This window comes from Lates calcarifer, linkage group LG15, assembly GCF_001640805.2.
Source record: "Lates calcarifer isolate ASB-BC8 linkage group LG15, TLL_Latcal_v3, whole genome shotgun sequence".
NCBI lineage: Eukaryota > Metazoa > Chordata > Actinopteri > Centropomidae > Lates > Lates calcarifer.
In genome coordinates this window covers 1,699,279-1,718,647 of record NC_066847.1, presented here as the reverse complement: position 1 = coordinate 1,718,647, position 19,369 = coordinate 1,699,279, and the positions used below count along the sequence as shown (strand labels likewise).

Here is a 19,369-nt window from a genome sequence, read left to right as displayed (position 1 = left end):
ACATTACACTGTGTTGTGAATGAACAAAGCGCCTCCTAGTGGTGGGGGAGGGAAGGGGAGGGGTGAGGGGGGAGGGATGGGGAGGTGAGGGGGGGGGGCTGGGAGGAGGGAGAGAGAGAGAGAGAGAGAGGACAAAGTGTCTCTGCCTCCATCAGTCTGTTTATTTATCATCAGCTTTATAAACTCTGCTGTTTTCTTTGATCCACTTCAGGTCCAGATCTTCATCTTCACCTCCTCCTCCTCCTCCTCTTCTTCTTCTTCCTGTGGAGACACAACACACTGTTAATATCATACACTCTGAATATACCATTATTACTTCCTGTTTAATGTCGTCTCTGTCCTGATACTATGTGTTACAACTAATTCATACTTTTTATTACTAGTTAAACACTAATTACTATTGATTAGAATTAATATTAGACTTAAACAGACTTTATTTATTGATCCTTTGGGATGACTAAAGTCTGTTTAAGTCTAATATTAATTCTAATCAATAGTAATTAGTGTTTAACTAGTAATAAAAAGTATGAATTAGTTGTAACACATAGTATCAGGACAGAGACGACATTAAACAGGAAGTAACTACATTAAAGTACTAACTAAATACTAATTACTATTAAATGCTACAGTTAAACTTTACTAATACTAGTAGTGAGTGTTGTTTAAAGGAGGAAATAAAACGTGGTCTTACCTTCACCTTCAGTGGATCTGATGGTTTCTGCGAGTTCACCTGAAAAACAATAAGAGAATAAAAACTGTTAACTTCATCTTTTCTGAACCAACTCTCAGCCAACACCACAGAGTTTACATCTGTTTGATATTTACACAAATTTCAAATAAAGTTTATTGATGTGGTTTCTAAATTACCTGGAGGCCTCCATTGATCTGGATCTGGTCCTGGTCCTGGTCTCTGGTCTCGTGGATGACGTGGTGACCTCTGTCAGAAATAAAACAGAAGAGCATCATTAGACTGTGACCTGTCAGATTTATCTCTGCTGTTTCCTCATGACTCTGAGGATTAAACACTGACCTGTTCATCTCTCTGAGCTCCGCTGAGTCCTGGTTCATGTCTGAGTCCTGTGGAGAAAATCAAACAAACAGCAACTGTTTAAACCATCAGAATAAAAGCAGGTTTCTTTGATCTAAACTATGATTAATGCTCATACTGAGGCTGTTAGTCCACAAATATATTTTATATCTGTTTGTTTTAAACATCAACAAGTTTAATAAAAAGAAAGCACGACTCCAACTTTAAATCATGAAGTAAAAGCTGATGTTTCCTCCTGACTTTAATAAAGTCAGACAGTTTCCAACAGCAGGATGTTTTTAGAGTTTTTGGACTTTACAGTTCTAACATTTAAATGACAACACTGTTATATAACTCTGATATTTTGTTGTATTATTTGCCACTGTTTTCTATCAATAAAAACCTAAACTTTGTCCTGAGTTTCTGATAATGTTCAATCAAACTGAAGTAACAACTATTTGGATTTTTTTCTTTAACACCAAATATTTGCTGAGTGCAGTTTATCAATGAGAGAATTTAATTGTTTTTTTGTCACATGACAGTAAATTCTATATATTTGGGTTCTGGATTGTTGATCAGATAAAGGAGAAATTACAACTGATTTGACTTTAAACAGTAACACAGAATAAAAGGCTGAAAGCTGCTCACATGAACAAATGTTTAGGACACATACCTGTGAGGTGAGAGCTGGTGTTTGTGTCCAGGCTGCAGCAGCTCAACAAGGAAACAAGGAAACCTGGAAAACACAAACACAACACCTGAAAAACTCAACCAATAAAATGATAATACAAACTTTTCATCAAGCTTCAGCAGTGCAGAGAAGCTAGACAATAAAACTTTGACAATCACACGCTGAGTTACGAAGAGACTAAATTCACTGAAATAAGACTTAATTGACTTACAAGAGAAAATAAACCATTACAAAGATAAAATTCAACCATTTAAATTCAGTTTTAATTAAATGATTCCTAGAGGTAATGTCATAGTGAAGGGGCAGCGTTCAAATCTAGTTTTCAAGCCTGAATTTAACACAAAACTGAGCTTAACAAAGTGTCAAGTCACCACAAACAAATTACTAATAACTAATGTGCACAACATCAGGTCAATGAGGGGCTATGGACCGATACACCTGCAATATTATCCCCAAAAGAGACAAAACATCTGACCAGGGACGGACACAAAGACACACAGAAACACGAAAACCTGAGACTCAAAATGATCAGAGATGTTAAACTATGACAACAACAAGGCCACAAAGTAACATAACACCACTAGAGACGGACACAAAACTACGAAGAGACACGATGCAAAACAACCGCACAGACTCTGCGTTATCAGTTGTTCGTCTAATGTATTTAACTTGTCTGAACTCAGCATCAACAAGAGACAAGAAGCTGATCATAAACAGAAATATTACAGCCAGGTAGAGCTTTAAAATGATGCTAACCCTCCACAGAAACGCAAACACAGAACGTAGAAAGGTGCATAAAGACCACAAGGGGACAAAATCACCACAACCATGTAAGAGAGACAAAAACCTGAGATGCTAACCCGCCACAAACGGACTTACAATGCGCTGTAATCAGGCCAAGAGAGGCTAACTGTGTTAGCATCCGCCCGCTTCAGGGGTCTACAGCTCACACAGCGGCAGTTCAGTTACAGAAATATAAACACACACAATAAAAACGACCCAAGATGTAAATACGAGGGAGGGATGCCGTTAAAAACGAGGCTAATGCTAATTTCCGCCGCTACTGCAAATTCTCAGCACTGATGCTACAGCTAACGCTAGCTGCCGATGCTAATCCTAGGCACTCCTGATAATGCTAACTGTAGCCGCTAATTAGTTAGCTCGTTAGCTTACCTTCGAACCGCAGGTGTGCTCAGCGTTCAGCCTCACTCGCGTTCAACGGAAACAGCTCCAAAGCGCCTTTTAACATCTATAAGCATTAAAAAGGTTTTAAGGATACATTAAGGTTTAGTTTTTTACAGATACAAATGTTAAAAGGTTTTACATTTACTTGTTTTATGCTGAGGAAAAATACTAGTTAATAGTAATGAAATCTGATTAATTGGTTGATGTTTGCTCCAGACAACAGGTTATAAAGGGTCAAACAGCAGCAGAGATAATGACAGAGTCAGACTGAAAACAAACCAACACTGACCTGTTTATCTTCATGTCTCCGACTCTGAGCTCCAGTGTTTCCTGCTTCACGTCCTGTGGAGAAAATCACAAACAACAAACATGAGCAACTGTTTAAACCATCAAAGTAAAAGCACAGAAGGATTGTGGGTATTGAAGTCCAAACTATCAGAAGCTGTATTAAAAGGTAAATGTTTGTGAGGATCATTAAAATGTTTAATAATTGTTTTAAACCTACTTGAATGATTATTTTAATTCCTCCAGTTACACATAGAGTAGAATTAAAAAAAAACAATAATTACAATTTCACTTACAAACCTTGGTTTTAGACTAAAATGCGAAGTATTTTCTACTTGCAGCTGCTAAACTGTTTTTCAGACTGGGTAAATGTTTAGGACACATACCTGTGAGGTGAGAGCTGGTGTTTGTGTCCAGGCTGCAGCAGCTCAACAAGGAAACAAGGAAACCTGGAAAACACAAACACAACACTTCACTCAAACTAATACAAACTGTTGATCAAGCTCAGACAGTGCAGAGAAACACAACACTGAAAACTAGAAACTAAAACCTGAGATTTTTTTAAATAATGAGACTTTGACCTCAAACATGATGTTAAATTCAACCTTGAATGATCTCAGCTCTGACATTATGGAGCAACACAGGCTTCAGATCTAATTTAACACAAAACACATCACTAATGTGTTTTAATGTGTTCTAACATACACAACAGGGGTTTGCACCTGCAACAGATCCCGGAAATAGACAAAAAACCTGACCAGGAACGGACACAAAACTACAAAGACACAATATGATGCAAAACAACCAGGTAGGAAAGCAAAACGACGCAAAAGACACTTCAGACTAATCAATCTAATTAATTAAAAAATGGTGTGACGAACTACTATCTTAGAGGGGATTTATTCAACAGTGCACACAGTCGCCACTGAATAAAACAAGAACAAAAAACCCAGTGTTTCTCCAGCGGACACGGGAGACGGGACAGGCTGCGGGAGCTGTTAGCCGAGCTGCTGCTAACGCTAGCCAAGCTTGCTTATAGGTGCTCGGTTCGTTTTTAAGCTAAGGAGGTTTTAACTGGGAGCCGAATTATCCACAGAGGTCTAATCCTCCCCAAATCCAACGGACCATGTAATTAAAACCAGTAAAAACACAGAATAAAGCTGTTTCACTTTAAAAGCGGTGTTTCTCCGGCGGACTCGGGTGATAGGACAAAGGCTGCAGGACTGTTAGCCGCTGCTGCTAACATTAGCTCGTCTAGTTTTAAATGAGGAGGTTTTTACTGGGAGCCGAGTTATCCACAGAAGTCTCCTCCTCTCCAAAACAAATAGATCGAGTAATTAAAACCAGTAAAACACCGAATTCATGTTTGAAGTGAGTGTGTGCCTGGCGATTTCCGGCGTACGCAGGGCTAGAGGAGGGGCTGCGCGACCCTCAGCCGAGCTGCCGCTAACGTTAGCTCAACTCCTTGTTCAAGTTAGCATTTCTTCAGTGTTCATCCTTCAAAAAGTTTTAACTGGGAGCCGAATTATCCACAGAGGTCTCCTCCTCTTCAAAACAAACAGGCCAGGTAATTAAAACAGGTATAAACACCAAATAAAGCAGATTAACGTTAGAAATCTCTGTTTTTTCGGCGCACACAGGGAGGACAGACGGGGCTGCGGGACTATTAGCCGCCACTGCTAACATTAGCTCGTCCAGTTTTAAATGAGGAGGTTTTTCCTGGGAGCCGAATTATCCACAGAGGTCTCCTCCTCTCCAAAATAAACAATCCACATGATTAAAACCATCAAAACACCGAATAAAACAGCTCCACGTGAAAATGTGTGAGGAGCCGCCGCTTGTTCAGCTCATTTCTCTAGTTACTTTAAGACCTAATTTTGTGGCTCAAACTTGTAGAGAGGCAGGCAGCTCATATCTAATTTTAAGCCTATATTTAACAGATCTGTGCCCAATTAAGCATCTAGTCTCCATAAACAACTACAGACGGTCACCTTCAAAATAAATCTCGAAGAAAGACAAAACAGACCACAAGAAGATGCTAAACCACCACAAAATAACCAGGAATAAGACACAAACAGGGATAAGGCGATGCAAAAATGACCAAGTAGGGACGTGATATGATGCCAAACGACCTTAACAACACAATCCACTACAAACCAGCCACAAACAAACAAAACGGAACTCAGAAAGATAAAATGAACACAACGATATTACAAAGGCTTCGTTAAATGACCTCAAAGAGACGCAAAGTGACACAACAAATAAACTACCATTGTATTATCCATCCACCTGAAGGGTCCACATCTCATGTCAGGGTGAGAAACAGGTGCTTCAGTCAAAAAAGACAATAAATACGACTGAAAACTGAAATAAGCCCAAAAGATATCAGAGGGGAAGGCTAATGCTAACCGTTGCTGCTAGGGCTAATGCTAGTGCTCGCTGCTAATTAGCTAGCTCGTTAGCCTTACCTTCCCGCCGCAGGTGTGTTCGGTATTGTTCAGCGTCCAACCTCACTCATGTTCGACAAAACAGCTCCAAATCTTGTTTTAGCATCAAGGCGTCTTCAGAAATGACATCTCTCACAGCGCCAACAAACCGAGCCCACGTCTGAAACACACCGTCTGCGGTTTTACTCCGTATTTTAACCCATTTTTCGACTTCGCTTCTCCGTCGCTCAGCTCTGCTTTCCTCAGAGTCTGTGCGTCACGGTCAATGACGCCGCACGTCACGCTCTACGACCACACACATCACATCCAATGAAAACGCACCGGCAGACAAAACGCTGATTGGTCGGTTTATTCTGCTCCGCCTAGCATCCGCTCCCGATTGGTCAAATTAGCGGAAGTTGTTGTTACATACAACTACATACGTAGTTTACAAATAGCATTGAAGCTACATAAAGTCATTATCTGAGTGTTTTCTTATTAAAAAACACTTTTTAAAATATGAATCAAAGGGTTTTCTTAGTCTTTCTGTAACAGTTGGTGATGTAGTTAGTAAGGAGGGAGTCTCACTCTCACACAGCCACAGTTCTACAATAGGGAGAGTTTTAAAGTACTGACAACTTCAACACAACTAAGTGACAAAGCCACAGGTTTCTAAAAGAGCTGCAGCTTCTCCTCATTCACCAACACTTTCTATGCATGTTTATTTCAGCCTGACCTTGGTTTCTTTTCTTTCCAGCCTCTGGATGCTGACCTGAAGAGCCAAGAACATTAAACTCAGTGTAAAGAGCCTTTTCTCTGTGTCCAGCCCACATTTATAATGTCATGTAATAACACAGTGACTTTGACCTCTTACCCTCATTTTATTATTCACTGCCTGGATTGAATACGACTGCATCAGACCAGGGAATCTCCACAGGAGACTAATCAATGCAGCAGTAAAACACTCATCTAGAATCTGGTTAAAATCCATTCGACAGGAAGTTAAGGGTGATTCTGTATCAAATCAGACAGAATCATTAACAGGATTTTCTTCTCTTTTTATATCACTGTAGTAGAAATAAACCTGTTTTCAACTACAACTACTACAAGGACATTGGCACTTTGTACGCTAAATGACCACGCTAAGCTATATCCACATACATTTCCATCACAGAAAAATGCTACCATGCCTGGTTTTATTCTTAAATCCTATCATATGGGTGCAAAAAATGTCTTCCATCCTACAAAGTTTGGTGAAACTAGGAATAATACTTTTCAAGATATTAATGCTCAAACATGGCCTCACAGATCAGGTGTTGTTAGGGCTATAAAAACTGAATATCAGCTGAACAGAAATATTTTACAGGCCTTTGTTTTGACACCCATTCTTAACACAAGGTTTGAATTAAAATCTGAGAAAACAACTCACTAAACTAAACATGAAGAATCTGAATATCTGAGACAACAGAGTCGAGAATAAAACTAATAAAATAATTAACACATGGTGGGTATTTCACACAAACTCCTACATTCAGGCCGACAAAAATAAAGCATTCTGTATTATTCTACCAGTATTTCGCTTCCAGCAGTGTGGAAAATGGTGAAAAATTAAATTTATGAGAACAGTTAGTAAGTGAATAATAATTAAAGTATGAAACTATGAATTATTTCTTTCCTGTTAAAATATTCTTGGGCAGATATGTGAACATGGTTTCTAGCTATGTCCATGAATATCGACAATCAGTCCAATTAACACTTTGGTCATTTCAGTAATTTTAGCATTTATTATTTTTTATTACAGATTTTTTTCTTCTTTTTCTTTTGGCCAGAACTTTTATTGTCTTTTTTTCTAAAGTATTAGTTGTTGCTAAGTATGCAAGGTGTATTCTGACTGTTGGGAATATTTTCCTCACGCTTCTAAATAAAAAATGACTGTTTAAAATTCTCCACACGGCCTCAGCTCTCTTAAAAGATAGCAAGCTGGGAAAAAACACAAAGACCGTCACAGGCGTCTTCAACAACACTGCTGACTGGAAACAAGAAACAGAAAAATGACTGTCTTTTGTTTTGTCATTTCACATGAAAAAAACTGAGCAGTCTATGCAACTACAGGGCAACCGGGAGGACTGATTAATAATTTATATACCTTAGAGGGTAAATAAATAAATTCATAATTCAGCCCGTAAGAAACAATCTGAAGTTTTAGCAGCATCTGAATTCAGATTCATGAGGTTTTGATCAGATTATAGGATCAGGACATTTGACTTATATCCATCAGTGATATCTCCTCTGACATCTGCAGGTTTTTATGTCTTTTTATCAGGCAACGTCAGCATCTTATTCACCACTATGGTCCAGACTAACGTATATAAACAGCTATCGAATGTGTTGCCATGAAGTTTGGTAAAGGCAGACAGAACCTACAGACTTTGAGGAGAGGAGGAGACCTCTGAGGATAATTCAGCTCACAGTAAAAACCTCCTGAACGGTGAACTCTGAAGGATCCTACCCTAAAAACTAGAAAGTTCCTGTAGAAATTTTAAATGTGCTTCTTGCCTGGTACTTATCGAGGATAACTGGGAATCTGAACGTACAAATGAAACACAGTGAGTTGTTTAACAACACAATCAAACCGACTACTTTGGTCACTGAACTGAGCTAATCTTTGAAAATAATCTCCCATTGAAAATAATGAATATGGCCAGAGCTGCTAGCATGACTTTAGCCTCTTAACACCTCTGCAATTTTGGAAATGTCTGAGACGTGTATTGATGGTTGTGAGAGAACAGTGTTTGTCCATCCAAAATGGTGGTCCTACATTTCATCTCCATTTACGATCAAATTCTTACTGCGTGACTGCTGCTACGACCATCGTCTACAAACCAACAAATCAGAATTCAATTCATCGCACATTCTGATATCGTACACCAAGTTTTTATTAGACCCATCTCCTCAGACAGAATGCTGTTCTGGTACAGTGAGATTAATAAGAAATGAAAATCAAATTGCATGTACAAACACAGTCCCCTAATACTGTCCAACTCCCAATAACCAGACGGATGTATATTTCTATACAGCATTATGCCACTTTCCTCCTGAGCAGGCAGTGACTCTAATTTGAAGAAATGGAATATGAAAACTTAATTTCATACTTTACTGCCTCCTTTCTTGCCTCTTGAACTCCCCTCGAAAACGAACCTCCCTGAGTAATGACAAACTGGAGCTCGGCGTCGGAGTGAATTTCCTCCAGAGTCTCAGCTCTTGGTCCCAGCTGAACAAAATCTGAAAACAGCCTAGAGTATCCTTCACTTCACTCTTCAGCTTTTAAACATCAACCTGCAACTTCTACATCTGAGTGGTTCTCGGAAACGTTCTCTCCACATCGCTGCCGTCTCTCCCATGACAGGAAAAACTCCCCTGAGACAAAATAAACCAGAGACCAGCTGGATGATGAACGTTTTTTTTTCCTATTCAGTGTTCATTTCCTGCCCCCGGCATCGCAGCAAACACCTGCCTGTTCTGAATGCTTGGTGCTCTCACGTAAAGGTTTCATTTCACAACTTTCCCCCCATGAGGAAACTAAGCAACTTTTCTCAGCAGCTTCACAGCTCGTCACAGTCTCATAAGCCAAAGCCGAGCTGGGAGGATATCCTCCCTCTCATCTATCGCTGTTCCCGTGATAATAAGGTTAATACCTGTCTAAGCCTTTAGTGTGAAGACTGACAATTAACACTGGGGCTGAGGGACATCAGGAGGCAACAGGCTGGAGAACGAACAGCAGCAGCGATGGATGATATTCAGTTTTACTATTGTCTGTTTATTTTCGCTGATGATAATCGATTAATGGTTTAAGTCATTTATCAAGGAAAAACACCAACCATTTGCTGGTTCTAGCTCCTCTATCTTTGGGTTTTGGACGGTTGGAAGACAAAACATGACATTTAAAGGCATCTTCTTGGTCTTTGGCAACTTGTGATGGTATTTTCTTAAATCTATAGAGCAACCAATTCATTGATTATTCATAAAAATATAAGGAACAACTTCATCTAACTTGAGGATGAAGCTCTAATATGCTTCCTAAATGTTACTTAAGGGAAAAGTCTGGTTTTCATCAGTGCTGCAACAGTTAGTCAATCGTCAGAAAATTTATTGGCAACTATTTTAGTCGTTCCTTCCATTTCACAAGGAAAATCCAAACATTCCCTAGTTTCAGCTTAAATATTAGATTTCGTTGCTTTTCCGTGTCATATATGCCAATAAATTGAATCTTTTTAAGGTTTGGGACAGCTAGCAAAGCAAAGCAAAGAAAGGTAACTGGAGAGAGGCATGGAGAAACAATCAATGGCTTTTTTAAAAATGAATATTGGTTAATTTTTGGTTGTCAAGTTTTTGGTTTTAGTGGGGTTATGTGCCAGACTCCACCTTGGTTTTCAATCATTGGATTCACTGATTAATCAAGACAGTAATTGGTAGAGTAATAGATAATAAAAATAACTGCAGCTCTTGAATCAACTCCTCATTTCAGCTCTAAATGCTAACGTCATAATCAGCAGCTGAGGCTCATGGAAATGCCATTATTTTTTGAAGGTATTTAGCCAAAATTAAAATTATTGGAAAAACATTTTGACCTAATGATAGCACTAGAGGACAAGTTAAGAGATCACAAAAGTCATTGCGATTCACCCCCCTAAGGGCCATGAATGTGTCTACCAATTGTCATGGTAATCCATCCAACAGTTACTGACATATTTCACCACAAAATGGTGGCGCTAGACTGAAAGTCAACGGGTCAGCAAAGTTTTTACAGGAGAACACTAATGTCTGAACCAAATTCTGTGCCAATCCAGCTTTTGTTCTTGATATTTCAGTCTGGATCAAAGTGTTGGACCGACCAAATGACACTGCTACCCCCTGAGTCCTGCTGCTAACGTGGCTAAAAATAAACCACCATTAACCCCGCATTCCCTCTGAACATTTAAACATATATAATTGCTGAGACTTTCATGTCACATAATTACAGAGTCATTGTAAAGAAGTGAGCAAACTGAAGGAGGAAGCAGGTGAGAAGCTGTGCTTACATTTCCTGCTGTAAATCTTCATATCTACTATCAATCTGCTCTATCTAAAACTAATCTGTTTTCTCATCTGTCCTTTGGTCAAACCACAATCACGCCAGCAGACAAAGAACACAAGCACCCAGTTGGGATGTTATGTCAGTCATAGGTTACTCATAAAGAAAAAGCTGTTAAATTATTCCAGACGTAGAGGAGCTGTGGGCAGAGAGCTGCAGACTGAAAGAACAACAGAGCTGCAGAAAGAGAGAGGAACAAAAAGAGCCGACATGAAAAAGGTACGTGAGCGTAGGAATGGATCAGCTGTCGGGCTGAGCGGAAGAGACGCTCTTATCAAACCTGTTCAACCATTTAATTAAACCTGAGTGGCTGTTTGTGTGGCAGCAGCTCACTGAAGGCTCCTGTTCATTATGTTATCAGACACAACACGCTTATTCAAAAAATAAAAATACTGGGGAAAAATATTTTTCTTACTGACGCTTGTGTATAAAAAAACCCACCAATTTCACCGGCGCCCCAAATTTATGAAACTCTGGTACTGGTTCAAACTAAAGTTTCAAGGAAGACTTTCTTATCTAGTATTCAGATATCACCTGGTCAAAAGACTAATGATTATTTTCCCTCCACAAAAAGCCAATGGGTTTTTTTCATTGGGTTTTGGATTATTCCAGAAAATAACAAATGTTAGGCTATAAACCAACTACACCACGGTCACATGACGTCAACGTCTCCACCACTAAGCTTCCAACTGGTCATTTCATTTAGTTCTGAGCTCTTCTACAAAAGCCTTTCTTCTTAGAAAGTTAGTGAGAGTTTGAAAGAGCGTGAGTAGAAACACACTGACTTTGGGACGAGGGAACAGGAAGTGCTAACATGCTAACTTACTTCCTGGTTTTAGGACTCATTCTAACACCACTTTATTCAGAAAACAATAAAATCCTTACAAAAGATAAACTAATACCAGAGAATGTTTGACATTTTTGCTTGAAAAATGACTCAAAATTACTAAGGTGGTGGAGACCAAAAATGGAGCAAAAAGCAAGGGAATACTGGACTTAGATTCATAACACCAGCTCCACATGTTGCTTTGAATGCTCAGAATATGTAAAATAAACCTTTTAAGGAGATGTACACTCACTGCCCACTTTATTAGGTACACCTATACAAACACAAGCTAGCAAAAATGACTGTTTTAGAAGACAATACCCTCGAACTGGATAAGGGATGAAATTCAAGACTTTGTAATACCTAGGCTCCTGCAGTAAAAGTTTGGCTAGTTTAATTAGCTCACAATGAATAATAACTCTGATATTGTGTGTGGGAACATTAAAAAAGAAAAAAAAGCAAGGCCATAACTGAACCATGAAGTTGGAGAATCATTACATCCCCAGAGAAGTAAATTCAATACTTTTTAAGCCTTTCCAAGATCTGACACACAAACTCGACCAGGCTCTACTGACTTCAGATGTTAGAACTCGAGTGTCAGTGATGAACCCAAACAAAAACTGCAACCACAAAACAACAAAATAACAAGTGCTGCTCTGCAGGGAAAAATATAAATATATAAATATACATCTTCCTTTTGGTAATGACCATTTTGACAAGGAAACAGTGACCTCCTACACACTGTCAGCACTAAATCTACTGTGGGAGTTCACAACCTGCTTCTGTTTTTTCTGACTTCCTTCTCCTACACACCTACTGTATCTACCAGGTGTGGATTAGACATAATTCCCTGCTGAATTATATTTTTGTTCTAATTATTACACAAACAAACATGTAGGAGATACACTGGATTGATTTCTTGACAAAAATTAAATGTAATTTCAGTCTGAGTTTGTCCAAAATGTGGAAAAAGAGGATGAAAACCAAACAGAGCATGATGAAAACTTCTGAAACTCTTGACTCTGACTGTGTGAGAGTGTATTTTGGGAGTCAAATTGCAGAGGCATAAAGTGAGGGAGTTTTTGAAAGGACACAAGAGACAGTAATTATATTGACTGACAGAAGAGTGAGCGCTGAGCTCTCTCTCTTGGCCTAATGACACCGGAGCCATTAAAAACTGATCCTCGCTGAGCTGATCTGAATGAGTCAGGACTATTCTCTGCTCTGCGATGCCTTAAAAAAAGGTTTGTTAATAAATGGAAATCTTGACGCCTACGTTCAAGAGGCGACTCGCGGCTCCCTGAGGAGACTGACAACTGATAGTTTACGTTTAATGGACTGTAACACTTTTTTACAGCACGAATGCACTCCGTGGATTGTCATGTGGAATGGAACAATAGCCAATCAGAGCTGACTGAAGACAGAAGACAAGAGATGTCGTCGTCCGCCATGTTTGTTTACTCTAAAGTAGCGTTCCATTTACATGGAAGGTCGGAAGTTGGAACAGGGAGTGACGGCGTTCTAGTTGAGAAGTTGAAAAACATGCTCATAGAGCTTTTACAGCTGCTCTTTCAGAATATAGACAACTTCAAAACAAATCTACCGTGACCTGAAGAACGGGTCAGATCAGCTCTACAAAGGTCATGTTCGATGACCATCTGTCTCACAGTCTTCGCTCTATACAACATAAGATAAACCAGGTCTTACCTGCCTCAGTACACCGACCAACTCTTGGTACAGACCATGGTCTTGACTGCTGCCACGTCCGTCTGGTGGGCCTCCCTTTACGGACAGATGGTCCAGGAGCTGTGTGACCAGAGAAGACGGTAACAAGATTATGAATCTGACGGATCATCCTGTCATCCAAAGTTTTTGATACAGACATCTTTTCCACAGGGAAATATAAATTCTTAAAATGTGAATATAAACCCAACAGCAAGTCATTCCTACAGACTGAAGAGAAAACAAACTGCATTTATCAGCCACTTCCTTCCTTTTGTTCTTGTTTGTTCTTGTGCTTCTCAGATGAGAGGAATTTGAGAAATTTTCTTTGTCACACATGTAAATCCAAGCATCTTTGGATTTTGTGCTGTTGGGCCCAGAAACAAGACGTTTCAAGACTTGACCTTGGTCTGGGGGGGAAGTTATAATGAGCATTTCTGTGTGTAAATGTGAAAAACAAGTGTCCAGACATTGGATTATACTGTGATTTTTTTTTTTTTTAAATATCGATCTCATGAAGTCTCGTTGCCAAAGCAACAGCTACGGGGATCCAAATAAACAAACTCTAATAAGAAAACATTTTGTTTTAAGCGTTTCTGAGTCACAAAGTTTACAGGAAAAAAGCTGCTCCTTTACTCAGTTGGGGTCAAACTGAGAAAAGTGGACTTGCTGGGAAAATGGAGCGTTTTAAAGATAGTGTGCCATGACCACTCGGCCCACCAAGGACACACAGAAAGCGACTAATGCAGCAAGAACACAACAAACAAAAGTGTGTGTTCGGCCTGTTGCTGAATGAGCTCCTGATTAAACTCCTCTCTGCAGAGTGTGAAGTGGAGAACTAAGCTGTGTGGGTAATGACAGCTTTCACACAAAAACAGTAATTTCAGCCTCGCGTCATCACACTTTAAATATGAAAAGTGTGGCTGCGCAAATCGTTCTGTGCGTTTTCCCAGAGTTCACAGTTTGCCCTCAGCACAGTAACAACTCATTGTTCGCCCGCCAGCCTCCGCGTCCAACCGACCGGGATGATCTCGAAACTTACTCTGCAGGAGTGGGTGTCCACTCTCTTCCTCTGAATGTGGGTCTGGTCCAGTTTAGTTTTACTTTCTCCTGCTTCTCTTAGAAATGAAGACGCAGATTAAACCCTCAGACTTTTAGTTTTGTTCTTGTTTTGTTTCTCAGCTTCAACTTCAAGGGACGACACAAAAGCTTTAGAGTAGCAGGAGACCTTGAACTAAATCTGATCAATAAGACAAAGACGAGGAGATGAATTAAAGGAGTTCATGGTGTTAGGAGAAGAGGTCCTCGAAAGCCTTTAACAGATTCTTGAAGATAAGTGTTTGGGAGCTGGTTTCACCATCAGGGAACCACAATCCAGAACAGTCTGGACTGAGAACACCTCGTGTTGCAGGGATGGTGATGCCAGTCGGAGGAACACAGTGGCTTTATGTCAGCCACAAGACCTTATGCATATGTGAGAAAACTGACAGGAGCCCTCAACGTCTGCAGTAACGCCTCAGATCAGTCATCTTAATTATATTAGATTCAGATGCAGAGCAACATCTGTAGTAGCTTCACCCTGACAGAGCCAAGATATTTGTCCTCTTTATAGCCTAAAATACCTCGTACTGCGCAATGATTACTCTTTATTTCTGCAGCTGCAGCTCTGTGGTATTTAATTTAATCAACTGTGTTCAATAAAACAACCTGCTGACGCCTCCGAAGCTGATTAAAGTAAAGACCTTGTACTGGAGACGGAGGAACGACAAGAAACATTTCAGATGTAATAATTTCTCAGAGGCTTTTAAACACTGTAATCATGTCACACATCAAATTCTCCCCCGGACTACACAACAATCACCCTGCTGTTGATGGAACAGAAAGTACTGCAGCAACATTTTACAATCTTGTTAGGAATTCTAAAGCAAATTAAACAATTAAAGGAGAGTTTATTAAAGCTATTAAAAGAATTATACTACATGTTGTCTTTCATGAACACTGTGGCAAGACATACGTTCATTAGACTGTTTCTAACACTTTTCACTGCCAAATTATTTTTACACTGTCATAAAAATATAATTTATGGGTCAATTAAAGTAATAAAATGTAATTTTACTGAGCAACAGCGCCCTCTGCAGCCATGAATGATAATCTGTTATGATCGTACAGAAAAATCTGAAACCTGAACTCACCAACTGCACGGAACGAGGATGAATGATTTGTCGAATTTTAAGGAAATCGCGATTTAAGCTAATGCGATCTGTAATATTAAGTTGTATAATAACATATAAGACACGTAAGGAAATAGTTTGACACTAGATGGGAAAATATTTACTCTACAACAATTAGTCGATGGACAGAAAAATAATCTACAACTAATTTGCTAATTGATTAATTGTTTTGAGTCTTTTTCTAAAGGAAAATAAAAGAAAAATCTCTGGTTTCAGCTTCTCAAATGTGATTATTTTCTGGTGTCTGTGGCCTTTTGTGGTAATAGATCCATTTTGATTGGGTTGTGAACTGTTTATCAGACAAAACAAGGTGCATGAACGGTGTCAAATTGGGTTTTGGAGAATAGAAGGGACAATTTTCTGACGTATAATTATCACAAACAACTAATCAGCCATGCATTACATTGCATCTGAATTCATTTAAATGCTGCAGAGATTTCTGTCCACATGTCCAGCGATGTAAAGTACATGCAATCAGCTGTACATTGGTTAAAAATGATACAGAAAACTTAATAGCTTGAGGACGTAATGAGTCTGTAGCTGCAGTCTGACCCAGAGTTTCATGGTTGGTTTAATGTAGGATTAGTTTCCCTTTAACATATCCACTATGATTACTGCTATTATCCTCCATTATCATCTTACTAATGGCCACTGCTCGCTTTGACTACCTGTCGCTCACAGTGACTCTGCAGAGAGTTTGACCTTTAAAGAAGAGAAACACAATCGACTCCAGCATGTTTTTTGTTGTTTTTTTGTCATTTGCAGACAGATGGAAGTTATTTTTGATTTCATCAGGTATCATCAGGAGCGACCGTCTGGGAGGCGACGGAGCAGGAGGAGGTTGTTTCTGTATCGTAGATGTGATGAGAGTGAAGGTGAAACACAGACGAACCAGACGCCTAATGTCTGATCTTCAGACCGATACTGAGACCTTCTTTCAATTTAACATCCTCGTCTGATTGCTTTTTACTCTGCAGAACCTTCAACCACAACAACACAACCTTTCTGAGTACAAACCTGAGTTCTTGTACTTGAGTATTTGTGTTTTTTTACTCCTTCAGTTACCTTAAAAAACACGATAAGCTTATAAAATATGATAATTTGCTGCAGATTAAACTGTCCAACAGTGAAAAAGTCAAATATTTCCCTCTAAGATGTGGAGAAGTATAAAACAGCAGAAAACAAAAATACTCAAGTACAGCACTTGAGTAAATGTACTTAGTTACTTTTCATAACCTGCCTGGATCAATATAATGATCAGTTTTTTATGATAAATCCTGATAAAATACCAGATTTTCCATCCACATCCATGAGTATCAAACCTGAATCACTGAGTGGCAGCTAAAAACACAGACGCTGAAACTACAGGGACACACGCAGGTTATTGATCAGTAAACTATTGATCGGACAGGCGCTGATCAACAACAAGACCAACACTAAACCCCTGCAGCTGTCTTACCGTATCCCATGTGTTTTTTCTACATCTGTAATGTGTTTGTGTTTTTAACCTACAAATGAACAGTGTGGGTTCAGTGAAGTTACCTGGTTGGACAGGTGTGTCGATTGAAGGTCAAGTGTTTCTTCTCTCTCCGGTTCGTTCAGCCTGGACAACCAAGAACCAACAGCTCCTCCCGGTCTGTTCCTGGGTCTCACCTGTGGACGAAAAGTTGTTTCTGTACCTGGAGTAAAAGTAAAAGTAACAATTGGAGAATGTTCTTTATCTCAAGAGGGAAAAACCGACCTGTTAACTCTGGTGATCTGCTCAGAGACCGAGCTGAACCTGCAGGAATAAACTGCAGAAAGTAACTAAGTACATTTACTCAAGCACTGCACTTAACCCTTTCATGCATGAATTATGAAATCCTCTGTCAGGATGTCCACTCGGGTAAACAGCAAGCGTTTGAGCTTTCAATTGAAGAGCTATGTCTTTAACAAACCAATCAATAAAAGTTATATGTTATCATCATCCTTATTTGACTCAGCTGGTATTTGCTCCACTATCCTTTCTAGCATCTGCTGCACTTGACCTCTACAAAATCTTTCTTCTTTCATATTGGAACTAATCTGGATATAATTTTGTTTTTCTCACAAAAGCTGTAAGTTACATTCTAAAAACTAAAGCAGTTTGATTCACAGCCAAAACAGACACTGCAGATAAAGTATTTCCAAGAACAACAAAGTCACAGTAATAGTATGAAATGTAGCTGATGTCCAGTGTAGTGGACGGATGATTAATTGTACTTTCCTCCTAATATAAAATAAATACTTGGTAATTTTAACAAGAGTATTACTCCTTAGATGTTACCAGTTTTTTTAAATATATTCTCAGGCTGCTCAGCATTTCTGACCATCCGTCGGCCATCTTGGTTTTTACAAATTAGTGTTGAACTTACATCGACTGGCCAGTGGGTGGCAGTGTATGTAACAACACTCCAGTATGTGTGAAAGGTTAAGGACATTCATGAGGTGCTTTACTCAAGTATTCCCATTGTTCTACTCCACTATATCTCAGAGGGAAATCCTGTACTTTTTTACTCCTCTACATTTCGTCAGCAGCTCCACCAAACATCTAAACTTCTCAAATGATCCAATATCGCAGCAAAATTCAAAGATTAAAGGAAAAACTCCAAAAGGGAAACAGGTTAAAAATCTTACTTAAGAAAATGTACATAAGTATTACCACAAAAATGTTGTTAAAGTAGTAAAAGTACTCATCAGTGTCACTCTTAATCTGCTCAGTAATTATAACCTACAGCTGTTAGATAAATGTAGTGGAGTGAAATTACAGAGAAACAACATGAATAGACATTTCCTGGAAATATGACCGCACTTGAAGGCATCATCATGTAATTTATCTTCATTAAATTGAAAGGGTAAAACCCTTCAGATGCTTCAGCCTCTTAGTATTCTCCTCCCGTCCAGTGGCCTCTTCATTAAGATGGATGGAAGTGTCCAGTGGTGAAAGCATCAGCTGTACATAATTAATATCTGATGAATATTTAACACCTTCGTTTAGTTCTGATCAAGCAATCTGGTCTTTGTTTGACACGTCTTAACATGTGATCATTTATTCATTATCATGGGATACGCTCACTTCGCCCATGGTACCAGAGGGATTCATGTTCTAGATGAAAAATTTATTTATTTTTTTCTTTGAACAGTGAATACTGATGATCTGATTTGTGTGAATCGCAGTGTGAAGCTGGTTTATATGCCCATTATTAAAATTCCTACAGAGAGACCTTTTTAATCACAGAGAAAGATCCTTTTTGTTTGACCAGAAATATCACTATTTATCAATACCAGACTCCATTGACAAAAACAGGGATTTTACCGAGCAGAACACAGGAGCTGCTGGAAAACCACTGCTCCATCTGTGAGTTTGTTTGTGTTACTGTGTGATACTTTTACTTTTATATAAAAGTATCTGATTACTTCTTCCACCACTGAAAGCCACACAACAACACAAACAAACTAAACAATCAAAGCAGTGGTATTCCAGCGGCTCCTGTGTTTCTGCTCGGTAAAATCCCTGTTTTTGTCAATGGAGTCTGGTGCATAAGTTTCAAGTTCAAAAATCCTTAGTTATCCTCTAAAGCATTAAAAATAAAAGCACTTGCCTCCTGTAAAGGATAAATTAGTATAGTTATATGACATTATTAGAGTGTTAAGAGTACAAATAAATACACAAATAAAGGACAATAAAGTTACTTTCCACGACTGCATTAAGATCGAGAAACTTACTGAAGATAAAAACCTGTTAAAAAACTTTTTTCTCAAGTTGTTTTTACTCTGATGAGAGAATCCAGAGGAGCCGAATGAAGACAACACAAGACAACAGTCCG

At 39.0% G+C, this 19,369-nt stretch overlaps 1 long non-coding RNA gene across 2 annotated transcripts; it reads right to left on the bottom strand.

Moving 5' to 3' along the window:
- Positions 1–529: 529 nt before the first annotated feature.
- LOC108884685 (uncharacterized) lies at positions 530–9,932 on the bottom strand. Of its 2 annotated transcripts, none has more exons than XR_007814726.1 (7): positions 8,767–9,932; positions 3,575–3,637; positions 3,193–3,245; positions 2,892–2,967; positions 1,701–1,763; positions 1,031–1,077; positions 530–937 (listed from the first exon to the last, which is right to left on the bottom strand). It is a non-coding gene; the product is annotated as an uncharacterized LOC108884685 (long non-coding RNA). The 2 variants fall into 2 exon arrangements; XR_001961089.2 differs by lacking the exon at positions 8,767–9,932 and adding an exon at positions 5,657–6,509.
- Between the last annotated feature and the right edge of the window lie 9,437 nt (positions 9,933–19,369).